Below are 26,969 nucleotides of genomic sequence, written 5' to 3' on the forward strand. Positions count from 1 at the left end.
CCACACATCCTGGGGCAGTGTGCTGCCTCAGCTCCCTTACAAGGCTGTGTTGACATTGAGCCACGTAAATAGAATAAGCGGCGGTTGTCAGTCTGACGCACATCCCAGCGTAGCCTTGCAGGCTTCCAATCCCAAGCCCTGTGGAGACAGACGGGCCTGAAAGCGTTTCACACACGACGGCTCTTTGAAAACTCCGGGTCATTCCGAGGGCAGAGAGCACAGCGGTGCAAGGGGCTGAGAGCGTAAAACATATCGTTTGGCCATGGCTATCGGACTTGGAGTGTGGCAAAGCGTGCCCAAGGGGACGGGAGGACAAAGCCTGCCCATATCAAGTTGCAGGGTGCTGTTGTCTTTACATGGAATCCCGGGGTTTGTTCACTGCTGTTTGAGAAAACGAAACCCTGGCTTCGTGTTTGTTCCTTGAGTGCGGGAAGTGCTCGTAGAGGGAGGCTTGAGGTGTCCAGTGTTCACACAAACCGGTTCCGATCACAGGACGGAACATCGCACACACTTCTTGGGGCACTGTGGCCTCAGGTCCATTGCAAAGTAAGCCTTCGCCGAGGCATGGGAAACGAGTTGCTCCCCAGCTCACAAATGCCCGTGATGAGCTGGGCCGGATGGAAGCATGGGGGTACCATGCTGCTTTCCCTGCAGGAGAAACATAATACCAGGTTCCAGAACATACTGTTATCTATGGAAGGCCTGTGGTGCCCGGGATGCTCGATGGCTCCAACAAGGGGGGCTAAGGGCTCATTCTGAAGCCCATACGATGCCAATCATTTAAATGCACTTGGCTGCTGGCTCACGTGCTGGTTGCCCTCCTCTGCAATGCATGGGAATTTAACTCTGTAGCAAGTCTTCACACCGCGGACATTAATTTCGTTCACATCTTCGACCCTGAGCCTAGTGGCAGAGGCAAAAGCTGGGTCACTTCCGAGGCTCTTCCACCAGATGTTTGCAGAGCCGCCTGCCTTGGACTTGAAGCTACACAGAAGCAGAGACTTCAGGCACAGGGCCGACTGAGCGGTGTCCACCCTCATAGAATATAGAATTTCCTAAGGAACAGGGTCACTTTGATGTCAGCTCTGAGATGCAAGATTTCGTGAGAGTGCTCCTTTTGTGACCAGACTCTATGGCTCAGGCGGGACACGTGCAGCGGTTACTTTCGGACCTTGACATCTCGGACACTCTACCTCTGCGGCGTTGGGAAGCTGCGCAAATGTAACAAAGTGGGCTCAAGTCCAGTTCCCGAAAAGGGTCTCATGCCTCTCAACAGATGGCAGCGTGTCTCCTGCTGCTGCAGAAGGACTACAAAAGTCTGTTTCGGGCTATAGGATAGAAACGTGATGCCCGCTGATAGAAATGCCGGCAGTGGCCCGTAGTGAAAGTGTCATGCACCTGGTGGTCTCTCCGACATAACCAAACCACACGTACCTGTCACGGACATGTGCCCCTGCGTGGGGCAGAGTGCGTGAAGCCACCTGTTCGGGCAAACCCTACGGTTGGCCTGGCAAATGTGTCCCGTTTCTGGGAAATTGTTATGTTGCTCTCCAGTTTGATGAAAGGTACGTTACGAGCATTGCCGTTTCTGGATTTGGAGTGCTGCCATGGGGTGCAACACAAAGACCCAAGTGTTTGGGGGACAGGGAAATAGCACTTTCGCACAGGTATCTTCATGCTACCCCGAGCTCTGGGCTCCGTATTCAACTTGGAGTAAAGGAGGCCTGGGGTGCAATGCACGGACCGTCTGGCCCTAGACGGGATATGCACGTGCAAAAGACGAGCTAGAGGAGAGAAATGGGATACCCACAGTTCTTCGGTATAGGCCAGTTCTCATCCAGCTCGTGTGGAAAGCAGGTTCTGAAAGGCTTGGGAGCCTTGTCTCAACACGTGGAACAGGAGTGCATTCACACAGTACTACACTCTGAGTTTCTCAAGGGTACTTGGAGGGGCAGCTTTTCAGACTGCATAGGAACGGAGTTTCTCACAGGGGAAATGGGATGTGTACCTGACAGGCTAGGTGAACAAAATTTCATATGCAGTTGTCCTCCAGTGGACCGGGAACAGGACCCAGGTCAGGCGAGCGCATAGTGTCTTTGGTCCCACACATCCTGGGGCAGTGTGCTGCCTCAGCTCCCTTACAAGGCTGTGTTGACATTGAGCCACGTAAATAGAATAAGCGGCGGTTGTCAGTCTGACGCACATCCCAGCGTAGCCTTGCAGACTTCCAATCCCAAGCCCTGTGGAGACAGACGGGCCTGAAAGCGTTTCACCCACGACGGCTCTTTGAAAACTCCGGGTCATTCCGAGTGCAGGGAGGACTGCGGTGCAGGGGGCTGAGAGCGTAAAACATATCGTTTGGCCATGCCTCTCGGACTTGGAGTGTGGGAAAGCGTGCCCATGGGGACGGGAGGACAAAGCCTGCCCAAATCAAGTTGCAGGGTGCTGTTGTCGTTACATGGAATCCCGGGGTTTGTTCACTGCTGTTTGAGAAAACGAAATCCTGGCTTCGTGTTTGTTCCTTGAGTGCGGGATTCCTCGTAGAGGGAGGCTTGAGGTGTCCAGTGTTCACACAAATCGGTTCCGATCACAGGACGGAACATCGCACACACTTCTTGGGGCACTGTGGCCTCAGGTCCATTGCAAAGTAAGCCTTCGCCGAGGCGTGGGAAACGAGTTGCTCCCCAGCTCACAAATGCCCGTGATGAGCTGGGCCGGATGGAAGCATGGGGGTACCATGCTGCTTTCCCTGCAGGAGAAACATACTACAAGGTTCTAGAACATACTCTTATCTATAGGAGCTGTCTGGTGCCCGGGATGCTCGGTGGCTCCAACAAGGGGCGCTAAGGGCTCATTCTGAAGCCCATACGATGCCAATCATTTAAATGCACTTGGCTGCTGGCCCACGTGCTGGTTGCCCACCTCTGCAATGCATGGGAATTTAACTCTGTAGCAGGTCTTCACACCGCGGACATTAATTTCGTTCACATCTTCGACCCTGAGCCTAGTGGCAGAGGCAAAAGCTGGGTCACTTCCGAGGCTCTTCCACCAGATGTTTGCAGAGCCGCCTGCCTTGGACTTGAAGCTACACAGAAGCAGAGACCTCAGGCACAGGGCCGACTGAGCGGTGTCCACCCTCATAGAATATAGAATTTCCTAAGGAACAGGGTCACTTTGATGTCAGCTCTGGGATGCAAGATTTCGTGAGAGTGCTCCTTTTGTGACCAGAATCTATGGCTCAGGCGGGACACGTGCAGCGGTTACTTTCGGACCTTGCCATCTCAGACACTCTACTTCTGGGGCGTACGGAGGCTGCGCGAATGTAACAAAGTGGGCTCAAGTCCAGTACCCGAAAAGGGTCTCATGCCTCTCAACAGATGGCAGCGTGTCTCCTGCTGCTGCAGAAGGACTACAAAAGTCTGTTTCGGGCTATAGGATAGAAACGTGATGCCCGCTGATAGAAATGCCGGCAGTGGCCCGTAGTGAAAGTGTCATGCACCTGGTGGTCTCTTCGACATAAACAAACCACACGTAGCGGTCACGGATATGTGCCCCAGCGTGGGGCAGGGTGCGTGAAGCCAGCTGTTCGGGCAAACCCTACGGTTGGCCTGGCAAATGTGTCCCGTTTCTGGGAAAATGTTATGTTGCTTTCCAGTTTGATGAAAGGTACGTTACGAGCATTGCCGTTTCCGGATTTGGAGTGCTGCCATGGGGTGCAACACAAAGACCCAAGTGTTTGGGGGACAGGGAAATAGCACTTTCGCACAGGTATCTTCATGCTACCCCGAGCTCTGGGCTCCGTATTCAAATTGGGGTAAAGGAGGCCTGGGGTGCAATGCACGGACCGTCTGGCCCTAGACGGGGTATGCACGTGCAAAAGACGAGCTAGAGGAGAGAAATGGGATACCCACAGTTCTTCGGTATAGGCCAGTTCTCATCCAGCTCGTGTGGAAAGCAGGTTCTGAAAGGCTTGGGAGCCTTGTCTCAACACGTGGAACAGGAGTGCATTCACACAGTACTACACTCTGAGTTTCTCAAGGGTACTTGGAGGGGCAGCTTTTCAGACTGCATAGGAACGGAGTTTCTCACAGGGGAAATGGGATGTGTACCTGACAGGCTAGGTGAACAAAATTTCATATGCAGTTGTCCTCCAGTGGACCGGGAACAGGACCCAGGTCAGGCGAGCGCATAGTGTCTTTGGTCCCACACAACCTGGGGCAGTGTGCTGCCTCAGCTCCCTTACAAGGCTGTGTTGACATTGAGCCACGTAAATAGAATAAGCGGCCGTTGTCAGTCTGACGCACATCCCAGCGTAGCCTTGCAGAGTTCCAATCCCAAGCCCTGTGGAGACAGACGGGCCTGAAAGCGTTTCACCCACGACGTTTCTTTGAAAACTCCGGGTCATTCCGAGTGCAGGGAGGACTGCGATGCAGGGGGCTGAGAGCGTAAAACATATCGTTTGGCCATGCCTTTCGGACTTGGAGTGTGGGAAAGCGTTCCCATGGGGACGGGAGGACAAAGCCTGCCCAAATCAAGTTGCACGGTGCTGTTGTCGTTACATGGAATCCCGGGGTTTGTTCACTGCTGTTTGGGAAAACGAAATCCTGGCTTCGTGTTTGTTCCTTGAGTGCGCAAAGTCCTCGTAGAGGGAGGCTTGAGGTGTCCAGCGTTCACACAAACCGGTTCCGATCACAGGACGGAACATCGCAGACACTTCTTGGGGTACTGTGGCCTCAGGTCCATTGCAAAGTAAGCCTTCGCCGAGGCATGGGAAACGAGTTGCTCCCCAGCTCACAAATGCCCGTGATGAGCTGGGCCGGATGGAAGCATGGGGGTACCATGCTGCTTTCCCTGCAGGAGAAACATACTACGAGGTTCTAGAGCATACTGCTATCTATGGGAGGTCTGTGGTGCCCGGGATGCTCGGTGGCTCCAACAAGGGGCGCTAAGGGCTCATTCTGAAGCCCATACGATGCCAATCATTTAAATGCACTTGGCTGCTGGCCCACGTGCTGGTTGCCCACCTCTGCAATGCATGGGAATTTAACTCTGTAGCAAGTCTTCGCACCGCAGACATTAATTTCGTTCACATCTTCGACCCTGAGCCTAGTGGCAGAGGCAAAAGCTGGGTCACTTCCGAGGCTCTTCCACCAGATGTTTGCAGAGCCGCCTGCCTTGGACTTGAAGCTACACAGAAGCAGAGACCTCAGGCACAGGGCCGACTGAGCGGTGTCCACCCTCATAGCATATAGAATTTATTAAGGAACAGGGTCACTTTGATGTCAGCTCTGGGATGCAAGATTTCGTGAGAGTGCTCCTTTTGTGACCAGAATCTACGGCTCAGGCGGGACACGTGCAGCGGTTACTTTCAGACCTTGCCATCTCAGACACTCTACTTCTGGGGCGTACGGAGGCTGCGCGAATGTAACAAAGTGGGCTCAAGTCCAGTACCCGAAAAGGGTCTCATGCCTCTCAACAGATGGCAGCGTGTCTCCTGCTGCTGCAGAAGGACTACAAAAGTCTGTTTCGGGCTATAGGATAGAAACGTGATGCCCGCTGATAGAAATGCCGGCAGTGGCCCGTAGTGAAAGTGTCATGCACCTGGTGGTCTCTCCGACATAACCAAACCACACGTACCGGTCACGGACATGTGCCCCTGCGTGGGGCAGAGTGCGTGAAGCCACCTGTTCGGGCAAACCCTACGGTTGGCCTGGCAAATGTGTCCCGTTTCTGGGAAATTGTTATGTTGCTCTCCAGTTTGATGAAAGGTACGTTACGAGCATTGCCGTTTCTGGATTTGGAGTGCTGCCATGGGGTGCAACACAAAGACCCAAGTGTTTGGGGGACAGGGAAATAGCACTTTCGCACAGGTATCTTCATGCTACCCCGAGCTCTGGGCTCCGTATTCAACTTGGAGTAAAGGAGGCCTGGGGTGCAATGCACGGACCGTCTGGCCCTAGACGGGATATGCACGTGCAAAAGACGAGCTAGAGGAGAGAAATGGGATACCCACAGTTCTTCGGTATAGGCCAGTTCTCATCCAGCTCGTGTGGAAAGCAGGTTCTGAAAGGCTTGGGAGCCTTGTCTCAACACGTGGAACAGGAGTGCATTCACACAGTACTACACTCTGAGTTTCTCAAGGGTACTTGGAGGGGCAGCTTTTCAGACTGCATAGGAACGGAGTTTCTCACAGGGGAAATGGGATGTGTACCTGACAGGCTAGGTGAACAAAATTTCATATGCAGTTGTCCTCCAGTGGACCGGGAACAGGACCCAGGTCAGGCGAGCGCATAGTGTCTTTGGTCCCACACATCCTGGGGCAGTGTGCTGCCTCAGCTCCCTTACAAGGCTGTGTTGACATTGAGCCACGTAAATAGAATAATCGGCGGTTGTCAGTCTGACGCACATCCCAGCGTAGCCTTGCAGACTTCCAATCCCAAGCCCTGTGGAGACAGACGGGCCTGAAAGCGTTTCACCCAGGACGGCTCTTTGAAAACTCCGGGTCATTCCGAATGCAGGGAGGACTGCGGTGCAGGGGGCTGAGAGCGTAAAACATATCGTTTGGCCATGCCTCTCGGACTTGGAGTGTGGGAAAGCGTGCCCATGGGGACGGGAGGACAAAGCCTGCCGAAATCAAGTTGCAGGGTGCTGTTGTCTTTACATGGAATCCCGGGGTTTGTTCACTGCTGTTTGAGAAAACGAAACCCTGGCTTCGTGTTTGTTCCTTGAGTGCAGGAAGTCCTCGTAGAGGGAGGCTTGAGGTGTCCAGTGTTCACACAAACCGGTTCCGATCACAGGACGGAACATCGCACACACTTCTTGGGGCACTGTGGCCTCAGGTCCATTGCAAAGTAAGCCTTTGCCGAGGCATGGGAAACGAGTTGCTCCCCAGCTCACAAATGCCCGTGATGAGCTGGGCCGGATGGAAGCATGGGGGTACCATGCTGCTTTCCCTGCAGGAGAAACATACTACGAGGTTCTAGAGCATACTGTTATCTATGGGAGGTCTGTGGTGCCCGGGATGCTCGGTGGCTCCAACAAGGGGCGCTAAGGGCTCATTCTGAAGCCCATACGATGCCAATCATTTAAATGCACTTGGCTGCTGGCCCACGTGCTGGTTGCCCACCTCTGCAATGCATGGGAATTTAACTCTGTAGCAGGTCTTCACACCGCGGACATTAATTTCGTTCACATCTTCGACCCTGAGCCTAGTGGCAGAGGCAAAAGCTGGGTCACTTCCGAGGCTCTTCCACCAGATGTTTGCAGAGCCGCCTGCCTTGGACTTGAAGCTACACAGAAGCAGAGACCTCAGGCACAGGGCCGACTGAGCGGTGTCCACCCTCATAGCATATAGAATTTATTAAGGAGCAGGGTCACTTTGATGTCAGCTCTGGGATGCAAGATTTCGTGAGAGTGCTCCTTTTGTGACCAGAATCTATGGCTCAGGCGGGACACGTGCAGCGGTTACTTTCGGACCTTGCCATCTCAGACACTCTACTTCTGGGGCGTACGGAGGCTGCGCGAATGTAACAAAATGGGCTCAAGTCCAGTACCCGAAAAGGGTCTCATGCCTCTCAACAGATGGCAGCGTGTCTCCTGCTGCTGCAAAAGGACTGCAGAAGTCTGTTTCGGGCTATAGGATAGAAACGGGATGCCTGCTGATAGAAATGCCGGCAGTGGCCCGTAGTGAAAGTGTCATGCACCTGGTGGTCTCTTCGACATAACCAAACCACACGTAGCGGTCACGGATATGTGCCCCAGCGTGGGGCAGGGTGCGTGAAGCCAGCTGTTCGGGCAAACCCTACGGTTGGCCTGGCAAATGTGTCCTGTTTCTGGGAAATTTTTATGTTGCTTTCCAGTTTGATGAAAGGTACGTTACGAGCATTGCCGTTTCTGGATTTGGAGTGCTGCCATGGGGTGCAACACAAAGACCCAAGTGTTTGGGGGACAGGGAAATAGCACTTTTGCACAGGTATCTTCATGCTACCCCGAGCTCTGGGCTCCGTATTCAACTTGGAGTAAAGGAGGCCTGGGGTGCAATGCACGGACCATCTGGCCCTAGACGGGATATGCACGTGCAAAAGACGAGCTAGAGGAGAGAAATGGGATACCCACAGTTCTTCGGTATAGGCCAGTTCTCATCCAGCTCGTGTGGAAAGCAGGTTGTGAAAGGCTTGGGAGCCTTTTCTCAACACGTCGAACAGGAGTGCATTCACACAGTACTACACTCTGAGTTTCTCAAGGGTACTTGGAGGGGCAGCTTTTCAGACTGCATAGGAACGGAGTTTCTCACAGGGGAAATGGGATGTGTACCTGACAGGCTAGGTGAACAAAACTGCATATGCAGTTGTCCTCCAGTGGACCGGGAACAGGACCCAGGTCAGGCGAGCGCATAGTGTCTTTGGTCCCACACATCCTGGGGCAGTGTGCTGCCTCAGCTCCCTTACAAGGCTGTGTTGACATTGAGCCACGTAAATAGAATAAGCGGCGGTTGTCAGTCTGACGCACATCCCAGCGTAGCCTTGCAGACTTCCAATCCCAAGCCCTGTGGAGACAGACGGGCCTGAAATCGTTTCACCCAGGACGGCTCTTTGAAAACTCCGGGTCATTCCGAGTGCAGAGAGCACAGCGGTGCAAGGGGCTGAGAGCGTAAAACATATCGTTTGGCCATGGCTATCGGACTTGGAGTGTGGCAAAGCGTGCCCAAGGGGACGGGAGGACAAAGCCTGCCCAAATCAAGTTGCACGGTGCTGTTGTCTTTACATGGAATCCCGGGGTTTGTTCACTGCTGTTTGAGAAAACGAAACCCTGGCTTCGTGTTTGTTCCTTGAGTGCGGGAAGTGCTCGTAGAGGGAGGCTTGAGGTGTCCAGTGTTCACACAAACCGGTTCCGATCACAGGACGGAACATCGCACACACTTCTTGGGGCACTGTGGCCTCAGGTCCATTGCAAAGTAAGCCTTCGCCGAGGCATGGGAAACGAGTTGCTCCCCAGCTCACAAATGCCCGTGATGAGCTGGGCCGGATGGAAGCATGGGGGTACCATGCTGCTTTCCCTGCAGGAGAAACATAATACCAGGTTCCAGAACATACTGTTATCTATGGGAGGCCTGTGGTGCCCGGGATGCTCGATGGCTCCAACAAGGGGCGCTAAGGGCTCATTCTGAAGCCCATACGATGCCAATCATTTAAATGCACTTGGCTGCTGGCCCACGTGCTGGTTGCCCACCTCTGCAATGCATGGGAATTTAACTCTGTAGCAGGTCTTCACACCGCGGACATTAATTTCCTTCACATCTTCGACCCTGAGCCTAGTGGCAGAGGCAAAAGCTGGGTCACTTCCGAGGCTCTTCCACCAGATGTTTGCAGAGCCGCCTGCCTTGGACTTGAAGCTACACAGAAGCAGAGACTTCAGGCACAGGGCCGACTGAGCGGTGTCCACCCTCATAGAATATAGAATTTCCTAAGGAACAGTGTCACTTTGATGTCAGCTCTGGGATGCAAGATTTCGTGAGAGTGCTCCTTTTGTGACCAGACTCTATGGCTCAGGCGGGACACGTGCAGCCGTTACTTTCGGACCTTGACATTTCGGACACTCTACCTCTGCGGCGTTGGGAAGCTGCGCAAATGTAACAAAGTGGGCTCAAGTCCAGTACCCGAAAAGAGTCTCATGCATCTCAACAGATGGCAGCGTGTCTCCTGCTGCTGCAGAAGGACTACAAAAGTCTGTTTCGGGCTATAAGATAGAAACGTGATGCTCGCTGATAGAAATGCCGGCAGTGACCCGTAGTCAAAGTGTCATGCACCTGGTGGTCTCTTCGACATAACCAAACCACACGTACCTGTCACGGACATGTGCCCCTGCGTGGTGCAGGGTGCGTGAAGCCACCTGTTCGGGCAAACCCTACGGTTGGCCTGGCAAATGTGTCCCGTTTCTGGGAAAATGTTATGTTGCTTTCCAGTTTGATGAAAGGTACGTTACGAGCATTGCCGTTTCCGGATTTGGAGTGCTGCCATGGGGTGCAACACAAAGACCCAAGTGTTTGGGGGACAGGGAAATAGCACTTTCGCACAGGTATCTTCATGCTACCCCGAGCTCTGGGCTCCGTATTCAACTTGGAGTAAAGGAGGCCTGGGGTGCAATGCACGGACCGTCTGGCCCTAGACGGGGTATGCACGTGCAAAAGACGAGCTAGAGGAGAGAAATGGGATACCCACAGTTCTTCGGTATAGGCCAGTTCTCATCCAGCTCGTGTGGAAAGCAGGTTCTGAAAGGCTTGGGAGCCTTGTCTCAACACGTGGAACAGGAGTGCATTCACACAGTACTACACTCTGAGTTTCTCAAGGGTACTTGGAGGGGCAGCTTTTCAGACTGCATAGGAACGGAGTTTCTCACAGGGGAAATGGGATGTGTACCTGACAGGCTAGGTGAACAAAATTTCATATGCAGTTGTCCTCCAGTGGACCGGGAACAGGACCCAGGTCAGGCGAGCGCATAGTGTCTTTGGTCCCACACAACCTGGGGCAGTGTGCTGCCTCAGCTCCCTTACAAGGCTGTGTTGACATTGAGCCACGTAAATAGAATAAGCGGCCGTTGTCAGTCTGACGCACATCCCAGCGTAGCCTTGCAGAGTTCCAATCCCAAGCCCTGTGGAGACAGACGGGCCTGAAAGCGTTTCACCCACGACGTTTCTTTGAAAACTCCGGGTCATTCCGAGTGCAGGGAGGACTGCGATGCAGGGGGCTGAGAGCGTAAAACATATCGTTTGGCCATGCCTTTCGGACTTGGAGTGTGGGAACGCGTTCCCATGGGGACGGGAGGAAAAAGCCTGCCCAAATCAAGTTGCAGGGTGCTGTTGTCGTTACATGGAATCCCGGGGTTTGTTCACTGCTGTTTGGGAAAACGAAATCCTGGCTTAGTGTTTGTTCCTTGAGTGCGGGATTCCTCGTAGAGGGAGGCTTGAGGTGTCCAGTGTTCACACAAACCGGTTCCGATCACAGGACGGAACATCGCACACACTTCTTGGGGCACTGTGGCCTCAGGTCCATTGCAAAGTAAGCCTTCGCCGAGGCATGGGAAACGAGTTGCTCCCCAGCTCACAAATGCCCGTGATGAGCTGGGCCGGATGGAAGCATGGGGGTACCATGCTGCTTTCCCTGCAGGAGAAACATACTACGAGGTTCTAGAGCATACTGCTATCTATGGGAGGTCTGTGGTGCCCGGGATGCTCGGTGGCTCCAACAAGGGGCGCTAAGGGCTCATTCTGAAGCCCATACGATGCCAATCATTTAAATGCACTTGGCTGCTGGCCCACGTGCTGGTTGCCCACCTCTGCAATGCATGGGAATTTATCTCTGTAGCAGGTCTTCGCACCGCGGACATTAATTTCGTTCACATCTTCGACCCTGAGCCTAGTGGCAGAGGCAAAACTGGGTCACTTCCGAGGCTCTTCCACTAGATGTTTGCAGAGCCGCCTGCCTTGGACTTGAAGCTACACAGAAGCAGAGACCTCAGGCACAGGGCCGACTGAGCGGTGTCCACCCTCATAGCATATAGAATTTATTAAGGAACAGGGTCACTTTGATGTCAGCTCTGGGATGCAAGATTTCGTGAGAGTGCTCCTTTTGTGACCAGAATCTACGGCTCAGGCGGGACACGTGCAGCGGTTACTTTCGGACCTTGCCATCTCAGACACTCTTCTTCTGGGGCGTACGGAGGCTGCGCGAATGTAACAAAGTGGGCTCAAGTCCAGTACCCGAAAAGGGTCTCATGCCTCTCAACAGATGGCAGCGTGTCTCCTGCTGCTGCAGAAGGGCTACAAAAGTCTGTTTCGGGCTATAGGATAGAAACGTGATGCCCGCTGATAGAAATGCCGGCAGTGGCCCGTAGTGAAAGCGTCATGCACCTGGTGGTCTCTCCGACATAACCAAACCACACGTACCGGTCACGGACATGTGCCCCTGCGTGGGGCAGAGTGCATGAAGCCACCTGTTCGGGCAAACCCTACGGTTGGCCTGGCAAATGTGTCCCGTTTCTGGGAAATTGTTATGTTGCTTTCCAGTTTGATGAAAGGTACGTTACGAGCATTGCCGTTTCCGGATTTGGAGTGCTGCCATGGGGTGAAACACAAAGACCCAAGTGTTTGGGGGACAGGGAAATAGCACTTTCGCACAGGTATCTTCATGCTACCTCGAGCTCTGGGCTCCGTATTCAACTTGGAGTAAAGGAGGCCTGGGGTGCAATGCACGGACCGTCTGGCCCTAGACGGGATATGCACGTGCAAAAGACGAGCTAGAGGAGAGAAATGGGATACCCACAGTTCTTCGGTATAGGCCAGTTCTCATCCAGCTCGTGTGGAAAGCAGGTTCTGAAAGGCTTGGGAGCCTTTTCTCAACACGTGGAACAGGAGTGCATTCACACAGTACTACATTCTGAGTTTCTCAAGGGTACTTGGAGGGGCAGCTTTTCAGACTGCATAGGAACGGAGTTTCTCACAGGGGAAATGGGATGTGTACCTGACAGGCTAGGTGAACAAAATTTCATATGCAGTTGTCCTCCAGTGGACGGGGAACAGGACCCAGGTCAGGCGAGCGCATAGTGTCTTTGGTCCCACACATCCTGGGGCAGTGTGCTGCCTCAGCTCCCTTACAAGGCTGTGTTGACATTGAGCCACGTAAATAGAATAAGCGGCGGTTGTCAGTCTGACGCACATCCCAGCGTAGCCTTGCAGAGTTCCAATCCCAAGCCCTGTGGAGACAGACGGGTCTGAAAGCGTTTCACCCACGACGGCTCATTGAAAACTCCGGGTCATTCCGAGTGTATGGAGGACTGCGGTGCAGGGGGCTGAGAGCGTAAAACATATCGTTTGGTCATGCCTCTCGGACTTGGAGTGTGGGAAAGCGTGCCCATGGGGACGGGAGGACAAAGCCTGCCCAAATCAAGTTGCAGGGTGCTGTCGTTACATGGAATCCCGGGGTTTGTTCACTGCTGTTTGAGAAAACGAAATCCTGGCTTCGTGTTTGTTCCTTGAGTGCGGGAAGTCCTCGTAGAGGGAGGCTTGAGGTGTCCAGTGTTCACACAAACCGGTTCCGATCACAGGACGGAACATCGCACACACTTCTTGGGGCACTGTGGCCTCAGGTCCATTGCAAAGTAAGCCTTCGCCGAGGCATGGGAAAAGAGTTGCTCCCCAGCTCACAAATGCCCGTGATGAGCTGGGCCGGATGGAAGCATGGGGGTACCATGCGGCTTTCCCTGCAGGAGAAACATACTACGAGGTTCTAGAGCATACTGTTATCTATGGGAGGTCTGTGGTGCCCGGGATGCTCGATGGCTCCAACAAGGGGCGCTAAGGGCTCATTCTGAAGCCCATACGATGCCAATCATTTAAATGCACTTGGCTGCTGGCCCACGTGCTGGTTGCCCACCTCTGCAATGAATGGGAATTTAACTCTGTAGCAGGTCTTCACACCGCGGACATTAATTTCGTTCACATCTTCGACCCTGAGCCTAGTGGCAGAGGCAATAGTTGGGTCACTTCCGAGGCTCTTCCACCAGATGTTTGCAGAGCCGCCTGCCTTGGACTTGAAGCTACACAGAAGCAGAGACCTCAGGCACAGGGCCGACTGAGCGGTGTCCACCCTCATAGCATATAGAATTTCCTAAGGAACAGGGTCACTTTGATGTCAGCTCTGGGATGCAAGATTTCGTGAGAGTGCTCCTTTTGTGACCAGAATCTATGGCTCAGGCGGGACACGTGCAGCGGTTACTTTCGGACCTTGCCATCTCAGACACTCTACTTCTGGGGCGTACGGAGGCTGCGCGAATGTAACAAAGTGGGCTCAAGTCCAGTACCCGAAAAGGGTCTCATGCATCTCAACAGATGGCAGCGTGTCTCCTGCTGCTGCAGAAGGACTACAAAAGTCTGTTTCGGGCTATAGGATAGAAACGTGATGCTCGCTGATAGAAATGCCGGCAGTGGCCCGTAGTCAAAGTGTCATGCACCTGGTGGTCTCTTCGACATAACCAAACCACACGTACCTGTCACGGACATGTGCCCCTGCGTGGTGCAGGGTGCGTGAAGCCACCTGTTCGGGCAAACCCTACGGTTGGCCTGGCAAATGTGTCCCGTTTCTGGGAAATTGTTATGTTGCTTTCCAGTTTGATGAAAGGTACATTACGAGCATTGCCGTTTCTGGATTTGGAGTGCTGCCATGGGGTGCAACACAAAGACCCAAGTGTTTGGGGGACAGGGAAATAGCACTTTCGCACAGGTATCTTCATGCTACCCCGAGCTCTGGGCTCCGTATTCAACTTGGAGTAAAGGAGGCCTGGGGTGCAATGCACGGACCGTCTGGCCCTAGACGGGATATGCACGTGCAAAAGACGAGCTAGAGGAGAGAAATGGGATACCCACAGTTCTTCGGTATAGGCCAGTTCTCATCCAGCTCGTGTGGAAAGCAGGTTCTGAAAGGTTTGGGAGCCTTGTCTCAACACGTGGAACAGGAGTGCATTCACACAGTACTACACTCTGAGTTTCTCAAGGGTACTTGGAGGGGCAGCTTTTCAGACTGCATAGGAACGGAGTTTCTCACAGGGGAAATGGGATGTGTACCTGACAGGCTAGGTGAACAAAATTTCATATGCAGTTGTCCTCCAGTGGACCGGGAATAGGACCCAGGTCAGGCGAGCGCATAGTGTCTTTGGTCCCACACAACCTGGGGCAGTGTGCTGCCTCAGCTCCCTTACAAGGCTGTGTTGACATTGAGCCACGTAAATAGAATAAGCGGCCGTTGTCAGTCTGACGCACATCCCAGCGTAGCCTTGCAGAGTTCCAATCCCAAGCCCTGTGGAGACAGACGGGCCTGAAAGCGTTTCACCCACGACGTTTCTTTGAAAACTCCGGGTCATTCCGAGTGCAGGGAGGACTGCGATGCAGGGGGCTGAGAGCGTAAAACATATCGTTTGGCCATGCCTTTCGGACTTGGAGTGTGGGAAAGCGTTCCCATGGGGACGGGAGGACAAAGCCTGCCCAAATCAAGTTGCACGGTGCTGTTGTCGTTACATGGAATCCCGGGGTTTGTTCACTGCTGTTTGGGAAAACGAAATCCTGGCTTCGTGTTTGTTCCTTGAGGGCGCAAAGTCCTCGTAGAGGGAGGCTTGAGGTGTCCAGTGTTCACACAAACCGGTTCCGATCACAGGACGGAACATCGCACACACTTCTTGGGGCACTGTGGCCTCAGGTCCATTGCAAAGTAAGCCTTCGCCGAGGCATGGGAAACGAGTTGCTCCCCAGCTCACAAATGCCCGTGATGAGCTGGGCCGGATGGAAGCATGGGGGTACCATGCTGCTTTCCCTGCAGGAGAAACATACTACGAGGTTCTAGAGCATACTGCTATCTATGGGAGGTCTGTGGTGCCCGGGATGCTCGGTGGCTCCAACAAGGGGCGCTAAGGGCTCATTCTGAAGCCCATACGATGCCAATCATTTAAATGCACTTGGCTGCTGGCCCACGTGCTCGTTGCCCACCTCTGCAATGCATGGGAATTTATCTCTGTAGCAGGTCTTCGCACCGCGGACATTAATTTCGTTCACATCTTCGACCCTGAGCCTAGTGGCAGAGGCAAAACTGGGTCACTTCCGAGGCTCTTCCACTAGATGTTTGCAGAGCCGCCTGCCTTGGACTTGAAGCTACACAGAAGCAGAGACCTCAGGCACAGGGCCGACTGAGCGGTGTCCACCCTCATAGCATATAGAATTTATTAAGGAACAGGGTCACTTTGATGTCAGCTCTGGGATGCAAGATTTCGTGAGAGTGCTCCTTTTGTGACCAGAATCTACGGCTCAGGCGGGACACGTGCAGCGGTTACTTTCGGACCTTGCCATCTCAGACACTCTACTTCTGGGGCGTACGGAGGCTGCGCGAATGTAACAAAGTGGGCTCAAGTCCAGTACCCGAAAAGGGTCTCATGCCTCTCAACAGATGGCAGCGTGTCTCCTGCTGCTGCAGAAGGGCTACAAAAGTCTGTTTCGGGCTATAGGATAGAAACGTGATGCCCGCTGATAGAAATGCCGGCAGTGGCCCGTAGTGAAAGCGTCATGCACCTGGTGGTCTCTCCGACATAACCAAACCACACGTACCGGTCACGGACATGTGCCCCTGCGTGGGGCAGAGTGCATGAAGCCACCTGTTCGGGCAAACCCTACGGTTGGCCTGGCAAATGTGTCCCGTTTCTGGGAAATTGTTATGTTGCTTTCCAGTTTGATGAAAGGTACGTTACGAGCATTGCCGTTTCCGGATTTGGAGTGCTGCCATGGGGTGAAACACAAAGACCCAAGTGTTTGGGGGACAGGGAAATAGCACTTTCGCACAGGTATCTTCATGCTACCCCGAGCTCTGGGCTCCGTATTCAACTTGGAGTAAAGGAGGCCTGGGGTGCAATGCACGGACCGTCTGGCCCTAGACGGGATATGCACGTGCAAAAGACGAGCTAGAGGAGAGAAATGGGATACCCACAGTTCTTCGGTATAGGCCAGTTCTCATCCAGCTCGTGTGGAAAGCAGGTTCTGAAAGGCTTGGGAGCCTTGTCTCAACACGTGGAACAGGAGTGCATTCACACAGTACTACACTCTGAGTTTCTCAAGGGTACTTGGAGGGGCAGCTTTTCAGACTGCATAGGAACGGAGTTTCTCACAGGGGAAATGGGATGTGTACCTGACAGGCTAGGTGAACAAAATTTCATATGCAGTTGTCCTCCAGTGGACGGGGAACAGGACCCAGGTCAGGCGAGCGCATAGTGTCTTTGGTCCCACACATCCTGGGGCAGTGTGCTGCCTCAGCTCCCTTACAAGGCTGTGTTGACATTGAGCCACGTAAATAGAATAAGCGGCGGTTGTCAGTCTGACGCACATCCCAGCGTAGCCTTGCAGACTTCCAATCCCAAGCCCTGTGGAGACAGACGGGTCTGAAAGCGTTTCACCCACGACGGCTCTTTGAAAACTCCGGGTCATTCCGAGTGCATGGAGGACTGCGGTGCAGGGGGCTGAGAGCGTAAAACATATCGTTTGGTCATGCCTCTCGGACTTGGAGTGTGGGAAAGCGTGCCCATGGGGACGGGAGGACAAAGCCTGCCCAAATCAAGTTGCAGGGTGCTGTCGTTACATGGAATCCCGGGGTTTGTTCACTGCTGTTTGAGAAAACGAAATCCTGGCTTCGTGTTTGTTCCTTGAGTGCGGGAAGTCCTCGTAGAGGGAGGCTTGAGGTGTCCAGTGTTCACACAAACCGGTTCCGATCACAGGACGGAACATCGCACACACTTCTTGGGGCACTGTGGCCTCAGGTCCATTGCAAAGTAAGCCTTCGCCGAGGCATGGGAAACGAGTTGCTCCCCAGCTCACAAATGCCCGTGATGAGCTGGGCCGGATGGAAGCATGGGGGTACCATGCGGCTTTCCCTGCAGGAGAAACATACTACGAGGTTCTAGAGCATACTGTTATCTATGGGAGGTCTGTGGTGCCCGGGATGCTCGATGGCTCCAACAAGGGGCGCTAAGGGCTCATTCTGAAGCCCATACGATGCCAATCATTTAAATGCACTTGGCTGCTGGCCCACGTGCTGGTTGCCCACCTCTGCAATGCATGGGAATTTAACTCTGTAGCAGGTCTTCACACCGCGGACCTTAATTTCGTTCACATCTTCGACCCTGAGCCTAGTGGCAGAGGCAAAAGTTGGGTCACTTCCGAGGCTCTTCCACCAGATGTTTGCAGAGCCGCCTGCCTTGGACTTGAAGCTACACAGAAGCAGAGACCTCAGGCACAGGGCCGACTGAGCGGTGTCCAACCTCATAGCATATAGAATTTCCTAAGGAACAGGGTCACTTTAATGTCAGCTCTGGGATGCAAGATTTCGTGAGAGTGCTCCTTTTGTGACCAGAATCTATGGCTCAGGCGGGACACGTGCAGCGGTTACTTTCGGACCTTGCCATCTCAGACACTCTACTTCTGGGGCGTACGGAGGCTGCGCGAATGTAACAAAGTGGGCTCAAGTCCAGTACCCGAAAAGGGTCTCATGCATCTCAACAGATGGCAGCGTGTCTCCTGCTGCTGCAGAAGGACTACAAAAGTCTGTTTCGGGCTATAGGATAGAAACGTGATGCTCGCTGATAGAAATGCCGGCAGTGGCCCGTAGTCAAAGTGTCATGCACCTGGTGGTCTCTTCGACATAACCAAACCACACGTACCTGTCACGGACATGTGCCCCTGCGTGGTGCAGGGTGCGTGAAGCCACCTGTTCGGGCAAACCCTACGGTTGGCCTGGCAAATGTGTCCCGTTTCTGGGAAATTGTTATGTTGCTTTCCAGTTTGATGAAAGGTACGTTACGAGCATTGCCGTTTCTGGATTTGGAGTGCTGCCATGGGGTGCAACACAAAGACCCAAGTGTTTGGGGGACAGGGAAATAGCACTTTCGCACAGGTATCTTCATGCTACCCCGAGCTCTGGGCTCCGTATTCAACTTGGAGTAAAGGAGGCCTGGGGTGCAATGCACGGACCGTCTGGCCCTAGACGGGATATGCAAGTGCAAAAGACGAGCTAGAGGAGAGAAATGGGATACCCACAGTTCTTCGGTATAGGCCAGTTCTCATCCAGCTCGTGTGGAAAGCAGGTTCTGAAAATCTTGGGGACCTTTTCTCAACACGTCGAACAGGAGTGCATTCACACAGTACTACACTCTGAGTTTCTCAAGGGTACTTGGAGGGGCAGCTTTTCAGACTGCATAGGAACGGAGTTTCTCACAGGGGAAATGGGATGTGTACCTGACAGGCTAGGTGAACAGAATTTCATATGCAGTTGTCCTCCAGTGGACCGGGAACAGGACCCAGGTCAGGCGAGCGCATAGTGTCTTTGGTCCCACACATCCTGGGGCAGTGTGCTGCCTCAGCTCCCTTACAAGGCTGTGTTGACATTGAGCCACGTAAATAGAATAAGCGGCGGTTGTCAGTCTGACGCACATCCCAGCGTAGCCTTGCAGAGTTCCAATCCCAAGCCCTGTGGAGACAGACGGGCCTGAAAGCGTTTCACCCACGACGGCTCTTTGAAAACACTGGGTCATTCCGAGTGCAGGGAGGACAGCGGTGAAGAGGGCTGTGAGCGTAAAACATATCGTTTGGCCATGGCTCTCGGTCTTGGAGTGTGGCAAAGCGTGCCCAAGGGGACGGGAGGACAAAGCCTGCCCAATTCATGTTGCAGGGTGCTGTTGTCGTTATATGGAATCCCGGGGTTTGTTCACTGCTGTTTGAGAAAATAAATCCTGCCTTCGTGTTTGTTCCTTGAGTGCGGGGAGTCCTCGTAGAGGGAGGCTTGAGGTGTCCAGTGTTCACACAAATCGGTTCCGATCACAGGATGGAACATCGCACACACTTCTTGGGGCACTGTGGCCTCAGGTCCATTGCAAAGTAAGCCTTCGCCGAGGCATGGGAAACGAGTTGCTCCCCAGCTCACAAATGCCCGTGATGAGCTGGGCCGGATGGAAGCATGGGGGTACCATGCTGCTTTCCCTGCAGGAGAAACATACTACAAGGTTCTAGAACATACTGTTATCTATGGGAGGTCTGTGGTGCGGGGGATGCTCGGTGGCTCCAACAAGGGGCGCTAAGGGCTCATTCTGAAGCCCATACGATGCCAATCATTTAAATGCACTTGGCTGCTGGCCCACGTGCTGGTTGCCCACCTCTGCAATGCATGGGAATTTAACTCTGTAGCAAGTCTTCACACCGCGGACATTAATTTCGTTCACATCTTCGACCCTGAGCCTAGTGGCAGAGGCAAAAGCTGGGTCACTTCCGAGGCTCTTCCACCAGATGTTTGCAGAGCCGCCTGCCTTGGACTTGAAGCTACACAGAAGCAGAGACCTCAGGCACAGGGCCGACTGAGCGGTGTCCACCCTCATAGCATATAGAATTTCCTAAGGAACAGGGTCACTTTGATGTCAGCTCTGGGATGCAAGATTTCGTGAGAGTGCTCCTTTTGTGACCAGAATCTATGGCTCAGGCGGGACACGTGCAGCGGTTACTTTCGGACCTTGCCATCTCAGACACTCTACTTCTGGGGCGTACGGAGGCTGCGCGAATGTAACAAAGTGGGCTCAAGTCCAGTACCCGAAAAGGGTCTCATGCCTCTCAACAGATGGCAGCGTGTCTCCTGCTGCTGCAGAAGGACTACAAAAGTCTGTTTCGGGCTATAGGATAGAAACGTGATGCCCGCTGATAGAAATGCCGGCAGTGGCCCGTAGTGAAAGTGTCATGCACCTGGTGGTCTCTCCGACATAACCAAACCACACGTACCGGTCACGGACATGTGCCCCTGCGTGGGGCAGAGTGCGTGAAGCCACCTGTTCGGGCAAACCCTACGGTTGGCCTGGCAAATGTGTCCCGTTTCTGGGAAATTGTTATGTTGCTCTCCAGTTTGATGAAAGGTACGTTACGAGCATTGCCGTTTCTGGATTTGGAGTGCTGCCATGGGGTGCAACACAAAGACCCAAGTGTTTGGGGGACAGGGAAATAGCACTTTCGCACAGGTATCTTCATGCTACCCCGAGCTGTGGGCTCCGTATTCAACTTGGAGTAATGGAGGCCTGGGGTGCAATGCACGGACCGTCTGGCCCTAGACGGGATATGCACGTGCAAAAGACGAGCTAGAGGAGAGAAATGGGATACCCACAGTTCTTCGGTATAGGCCAGTTCTCATCCAGCTCGTGTGGAAAGCAGGTTCTGAAAGCTTTGGGAGCCTTGTCTCAACACGTGGAACAGGAGTGCATTCACACAGTACTACACTCTGAGTTTCTCAAGGGTACTTGGAGGGGCAGCTTTTCAGACTGCATAGGAACGGAGTTTCTCACAGGGGAAATGGGATGTGTACCTGACAGGCTAGGTGAACAAAATTTCATATGCAGTTGTCCTCCAGTGGACCGGGAACAGGACCCAGGTCAGGCGAGCGCATAGTGTCTTTGGTCCCACACATCCTGGGGCAGTGTGCTGCCTCAGCTCCTTTACAAGGCTGTGTTGGCATTGAGCCACGTAAATAGAATAAGCGGCGGTTGTCAGTCTGACGCACATCCCAGCGTAGCCTTGCAGAGTTCCAATCCCAAGCCCTGTGGAGACAGACGGGCCTGAAAGCGTTTCACCCAGGACGGCTCTTTGAAAACTCCGGGTCATTCCGAGTGCAGGGAGGACTGCGGTGCAGGGGGCTGAGAGCGTAAAACATATCGTTTGGCCATGCCTCTCGGACTTGGAGAGTGGCAAAGCGTGCCCATGGGGACGGGAGGACAAAGCCTGCCCAAATCAAGTTGCAGGGTGCTGTTGTCTTTACATGGAATCCCGGGGTTTGTTCACTGCTGTTTGAGAAAACGAAACCCTGGCTTCGTGTTTGTTCCTTGAGTGCAGGAAGTACTTGTAGAGGGAGGCTTGAGGTGTCCAGTGTTCACACAAACCGGTTCCGATCACAGGACGGAACATCGCACACACTTCTTGGGGCACTGTGGCCTCAGGTCCATTGCAAAGTAAGCCTTCGCCGAGGCATGGGAAACGAGTTGCTCCCCAGCGCACAAATGCCCGTGATGAGCTGGGCCGGATGGAAGCTTGGGGGTACCATGCTGCTTTCCCTGCAGGAGAAACATACTACGAGGTCCTAGAGCATACTGTTATTTATGGGAGGTCTGTGGTGCCCGGGATGCTCGGTGGCTCCAACAAGGGGCGCTAAGGGCTCATTCTGAAGCCCATACGATGCCAATCATTTAAATGCACTTGGCTACTGGCCCACGTGCTGGTTGCCCACCTCTGCAATGCATGGGAATTTAACTCTGTAGCAGGTCTTCACACCGCGGACATTAATTTCCTTCACATCTTCGACCCTGAGCCTAGTGGCAGAGGCAAAAGCTGGGTCACTTCCGAGGCTCTTCCACCAGATGTTTGCAGAGCCGCCTGCCTTGGACTTGAAGCTACACAGAAGCAGAGACCTCAGGCACAGGGTCGACTGAGCGGTGTCCACCCTCATAGCATATAGAATTTCCTAAGGAACAGGGTCACTTTGATGTCAGCTCTGGGATGCAAGATTTCGTGAGAGTGCTCCTTTTGTGACCAGAATCTATGGCTCAGGTGGGACACGTGCAGCGGTTACTTTCGGACCTTGACATCTCGGACACTCTACCTCTGCGGCGTTTGGAAGCTGCGCAAATGTAACAAAGTGGGCTCAAGTCCAGTACCCGAAAAGGGTCTCATGCATCTCAACAGATGGCAGCGTGTCTCCTGCTGCTGCAGAAAGACTACAAAAGTCTGTTTCGGGCTATAGGATAGAAACGTGATGCTCGCTGATAGAAATGCCGGCAGTGGCCCGTAGTCAAAGTGTCATGCACCTGGTGGTCTCTTCGACATAACCAAACCACACGTACCTGTCACGGACATGTGCCCCTGCGTGGTGCAGGGTGCGTGAAGCCACCTGTTCGGGCAAACCCTACGGTTGGCCTGGCAAATGTGTCCCGTTTCTGGGAAATTGTTATGTTGCTTTCCAGTTTGATGAAAGGTACATTACGAGCATTGCCGTTTCTGGATTTGGAGTGCTGCCATGGGGTGCAACACAAAGACCCAAGTGTTTGGGGGACAGGGAAATAGCACTTTCGCACAGGTATCTTCATGCTACCCCGAGCTCTGGGCTCCGTATTCAACTTGGAGTAAAGGAGGCCTGGGGTGCAATGCACGGACCGTCTGGCCCTAGACGGGATATGCAAGTGCAAAAGACGAGCTAGAGGAGAGAAATGGGATACCCACAGTTCTTCGGGATAGGCCAGTTCTCACCTAGCTTTGCGAAAGCTGGTTCTGAAAGGTCTGGGAGCCTTTTCTCAACACGTCGAACAGGAGTGCATTCACACAGTACTACACTCTGAGTTTCTCAAGGGTACTTGGAGGGGCAGCTTTTCAGACTGCATAGGAACGGAGTTTCTCACAGGGGAAATGGGATGTGTACCTGACAGGCTAGGTGAACAAAATTTCATATGCAGTTGTCCTCCAGTGGACCGGGAACAGGACCCAGGTCAGGCGAGCGCATAGTGTCTTTGGTCCCACACATCCTGGGGCAGTGTGCTGCCTCAGCTCCCTTACAAGGCTGTGTTGACATTGAGCCACGTAAATAGAATAAGCGGCGGTTGTCAGTCTGACGCACATCCCAGCGTAGCCTTGCAGACTTCCAATCCCAAGCCCTGTGGAGACAGACGGGCCTGAAAGCGTTTCACACACGACGGCTCTTTGAAAACTCCGGGTCATTCCGAGTGCAGAGAGCACAGCGGTGCAGGGGCCTGTGAGCGTAAAACATATCGTTTGGCCATGGCTATCGTACTTGGAGTGTGGCAAAGCGTGCCCAAGGGGACGGGAGGACAAAGCCTGCCCAAATCAAGTTGCAGGGTGCTGTTGTCTTTACATGGAATCCCGGGGTTTGTTCACTGCTGTTTGAGAAAACGAAATCCTGGCTTCGTGTTTGTTCCTTGAGTGCGGGAAGTGCTCGTAGAGGGAGGCTTGAGGTGTCCAGTGTTCACACAAATCGGTTCTGATCACAGGACGGAACATCGCACACACTTCTTGGGGCACTGTGGCCTCAGGTCCATTGCAAAGTAAGCCTTCGCCGAGGCATGGGAAACGAGTTGCTCCCCAGCTCACAAATGCCCGTGATGAGCTGGGCCGGATGGAAGCATGGGGGTACCATGCTGCTTTCCCTGCAGGAGAAACATAATACCAGGTTCCAGAACATACTGTTATCTATGGGAGGCCTGTGGTGCCCGGGATGCTCGATGGCTCCAACAAGGGGGGCTAAGGGCTCATTCTGAAGCCCATACGATGCCAATCATTTAAATGCACTTGGCTGCTGGCTCACGTGCTGGTTGCCCTCCTCTGCAATGCATGGGAATTTAACTCTGTAGCAAGTCTTCACACCGCGGACATTAATTTCGTTCACATCTTCGACCCTGAGCCTAGTGGCAGAGGCAAAAGCTGGGTCACTTCCGAGGCTCTTCCACCAGATGTTTGCAGAGCCGCCTGCCTTGGACTTGAAGCTACACAGAAGCAGAGACTTCAGGCACAGGGCCGACTGAGCGGTGTCCACCCTCATAGAATATAGAATTTCCTAAGGAACAGGGTCACTTTGATGTCAGCTCTGGGATGCAAGATTTCGTGAGAGTGCTCCTTTTGTGACCAGAATCTATGGCTCAGGCGGGACACGTGCAGCGGTTACTTTCGGACCTTGACATCTCGGACACTCTACCTCTGCGGCGTTTGGAAGCTGCGCAATGTAACAAAGTGGGCTCAAGTCCAGTACCCGAAAAGGGTCTCATGCCTCTCAACAGATGGCGGGAAGTCATTGAGTGAGGCTTGTGGTGACTTATGTTCACAAAAATCGCTCCAATCACAGGAGGGAACATTACGAACACTTCTTGGCACGGTGACCTCAAGTCCTTTGCAAAGGATGGCTTTCCCGTTGCAGGGGAGACGAGTTGCTGCCCAGCTCAGAAATGCTCATGAGTGAGGTGGGCTAGACGGAAGCATGGGTATACCATGTTCGTTTCCCTGCAGGAAATACATGGTGCAAGTTTCCAAAATATAGTGTAATCCCTGCGAGAACTGGGGTACCCGGTTTGCACAGGGGTTCCCATAATTCGCGCTAAGGGCTCTATCTGATGCCGACAAGGTGCAAAAGTTTTAAATGCACTTGGCTACGTGCTGGTTGCCCACCTCTGCAAAGTATGGTAATTTCACTCTGTAGGGGTTCTTCCCACTGGGAACACAAATTTCATTCACACTTTCGCCTCTGCGACTAGTGGCAGAGGCAAAACCTGGGTCATTTCATAGGCTTCTCCCCTGAGAATTTGGAGAGGCGCCTGCCTTTGACTTGATGCTGCACAGAAGCAGAGACCTCAGGCCCAGGGCAGACTGTGCTGTGTCCATCCTCATACCACGAAGAAATTCCTAAGAAACGAGATTCCTTTGATGTCAGCTCTCGGAACCAAGGTTTCCTGAGACTGCTCCTTTAGTGACCCAAAGCTAACCCTCATTTGGGACACATAAAGAGATTACTTTGAACCTTCCAAAACCAGATACTCTATCTCGTTGGTCTTTGGTAGCTTTGCAAAGCTAACAAAGTGGGCTCAAATCCCATGGGTGAAAGGAGGCTCATACCTCTCAACAGAGGGCAGGATGAAACGTGTTTCTCCTAGAAGGAGTGCAGAAGTCCCTTACGAGCTACAGGATAGAAACGTGATGCACACTGATAGAAATCCGTGGATTGGTCCCATACTGAACGTGTCATGCACTGGGTGGTTTCTTCTATATAACCGAACTGCCAGTATCAATAATGAACATGTGCCCCTGTGCCTGGCAGTGTGTGTGAAGCCACGTGTTTGGCAAAACCTTACTGATGGCCTGGCAAAAGTATTCCTGTTGATTGAAATATGTATGTGCCCTTCAATTTATGTGAAAGGTATGTTACCCATTTTGGATTTGCAGTTTAGCCACGGAGTTTAAGAAAAGGAACCAATTATTTTGGAGACATGGAAATAGCACTTTCGCAGAGGTACATTCATTTGTACCCCGAGTTCTGTGTTCCATATTCGAAATGGAATAAATGAAGCCTTGGGCAGAAAGCACAGCAAGGCTAGTTCTCCACACGGGATGTGCACGTGCAATTGACAAGCTAGGGGACAGCAATGTGCTACCCATGATCCTTTCGGGATTGGCCAGTTCTCATCCAACTTGTTCCGAGTAGGTTCAGAAAGGTTTGCGCCCCTTTTCCCAACACGCCAACCACGAGTTCATTCAAACAGTGCTATGCTGCGTTTTTCTCAAAGTGATAGCGAATGACAGCCTCTCAGACAGCATAGGAAGTGATTTTCTCACAGGGTAAATGGGATGTTTACCTTACAGGCTAGATGAAGAAAATTTCATATGCAATTGTCATTCAGTGTATTGGGAACAGGACGCTTGTCATGGTAGCACATAGTGTCTTTGGTCCCAGACAACCCCTTGCACAGTGGTGCATCAGCTCCCTTTGAACGCTTTGCTAACATTGAGCCATCTAAGGGGAATAGCAGGAGAAAGCAGGTTGACGAGAATCACAAAAAGCCTTGGAGATTTCCAGTACCAAGCCCTGGGGAGACAGAGAGATCTGAAAGCATTTCACCCAAGAGGGTTCCTTCAACACTAAAGGTCATACTGAGTGCAGTGAAACCTGCAGTGAAGAGTGATATGACTGTAAAACGTATCATTTGCACCTGCTTCTTGGAAGTGGAGAATAGGAAATGGTGCTCAAGTGGATGGAAAGAAAAAGTTTTCCCACCGAAAGTTGCAACGTGTTGCTACTACATTGATTTCCGGGGTTTGTTCATTGCTGTGTGAGAGAAAGGCATCCTGGGTTCGTGTTTGTTCATTGAGTGCCTGAAGTCCTTACTGAGTGAGGCTTAATGTGACCTGTATTCACACTGATCAGGTCTGACAACAAGAGGGAACATTTCAAACACTTATTGGCATTGTGGGCTCTAGTCCAGTTCAAGGGAGGCTTTTCCCGTAGCATGGGAAGAGTTATTCCCCATTTCATGAATGCTTATGACTGAGGTGGGCCTTACAGAAACATGATATACCATGTTGCTTTCCCTGCAGGAAACAGTCCAAGTTCTAGAAGATAGTGTAATCTATGCAAAAACTGTGTTATCCAGTTTGCCAGGGACTCCCATAAGTTGCGCTAAGGGCTTGGTTCTGAAGCCCACATGGTGCAAAAGCTTTTTAAGGCACTTGGCCATGTGCTCATTTCCCACAACTGCAGTGTATGGTAATTTCATTCTGTAGGTGGATGACGCTCAGGGAACAGAAATTTCGTTCACCCCTTTACCCCTGAGCATAGTGCCAGAGGCAAACCTGGGTCATTTTAGAGGCTTCTCCA

The sequence above is a fragment of the Delphinapterus leucas genome, chromosome X, assembly GCF_059928025.1.
Source record: "Delphinapterus leucas isolate spDelLeu-1000000601 "Yukka" chromosome X, BTC_Dleu_Yukka2, whole genome shotgun sequence".
NCBI classification, from domain to species: domain Eukaryota; kingdom Metazoa; phylum Chordata; class Mammalia; order Artiodactyla; family Monodontidae; genus Delphinapterus; species Delphinapterus leucas.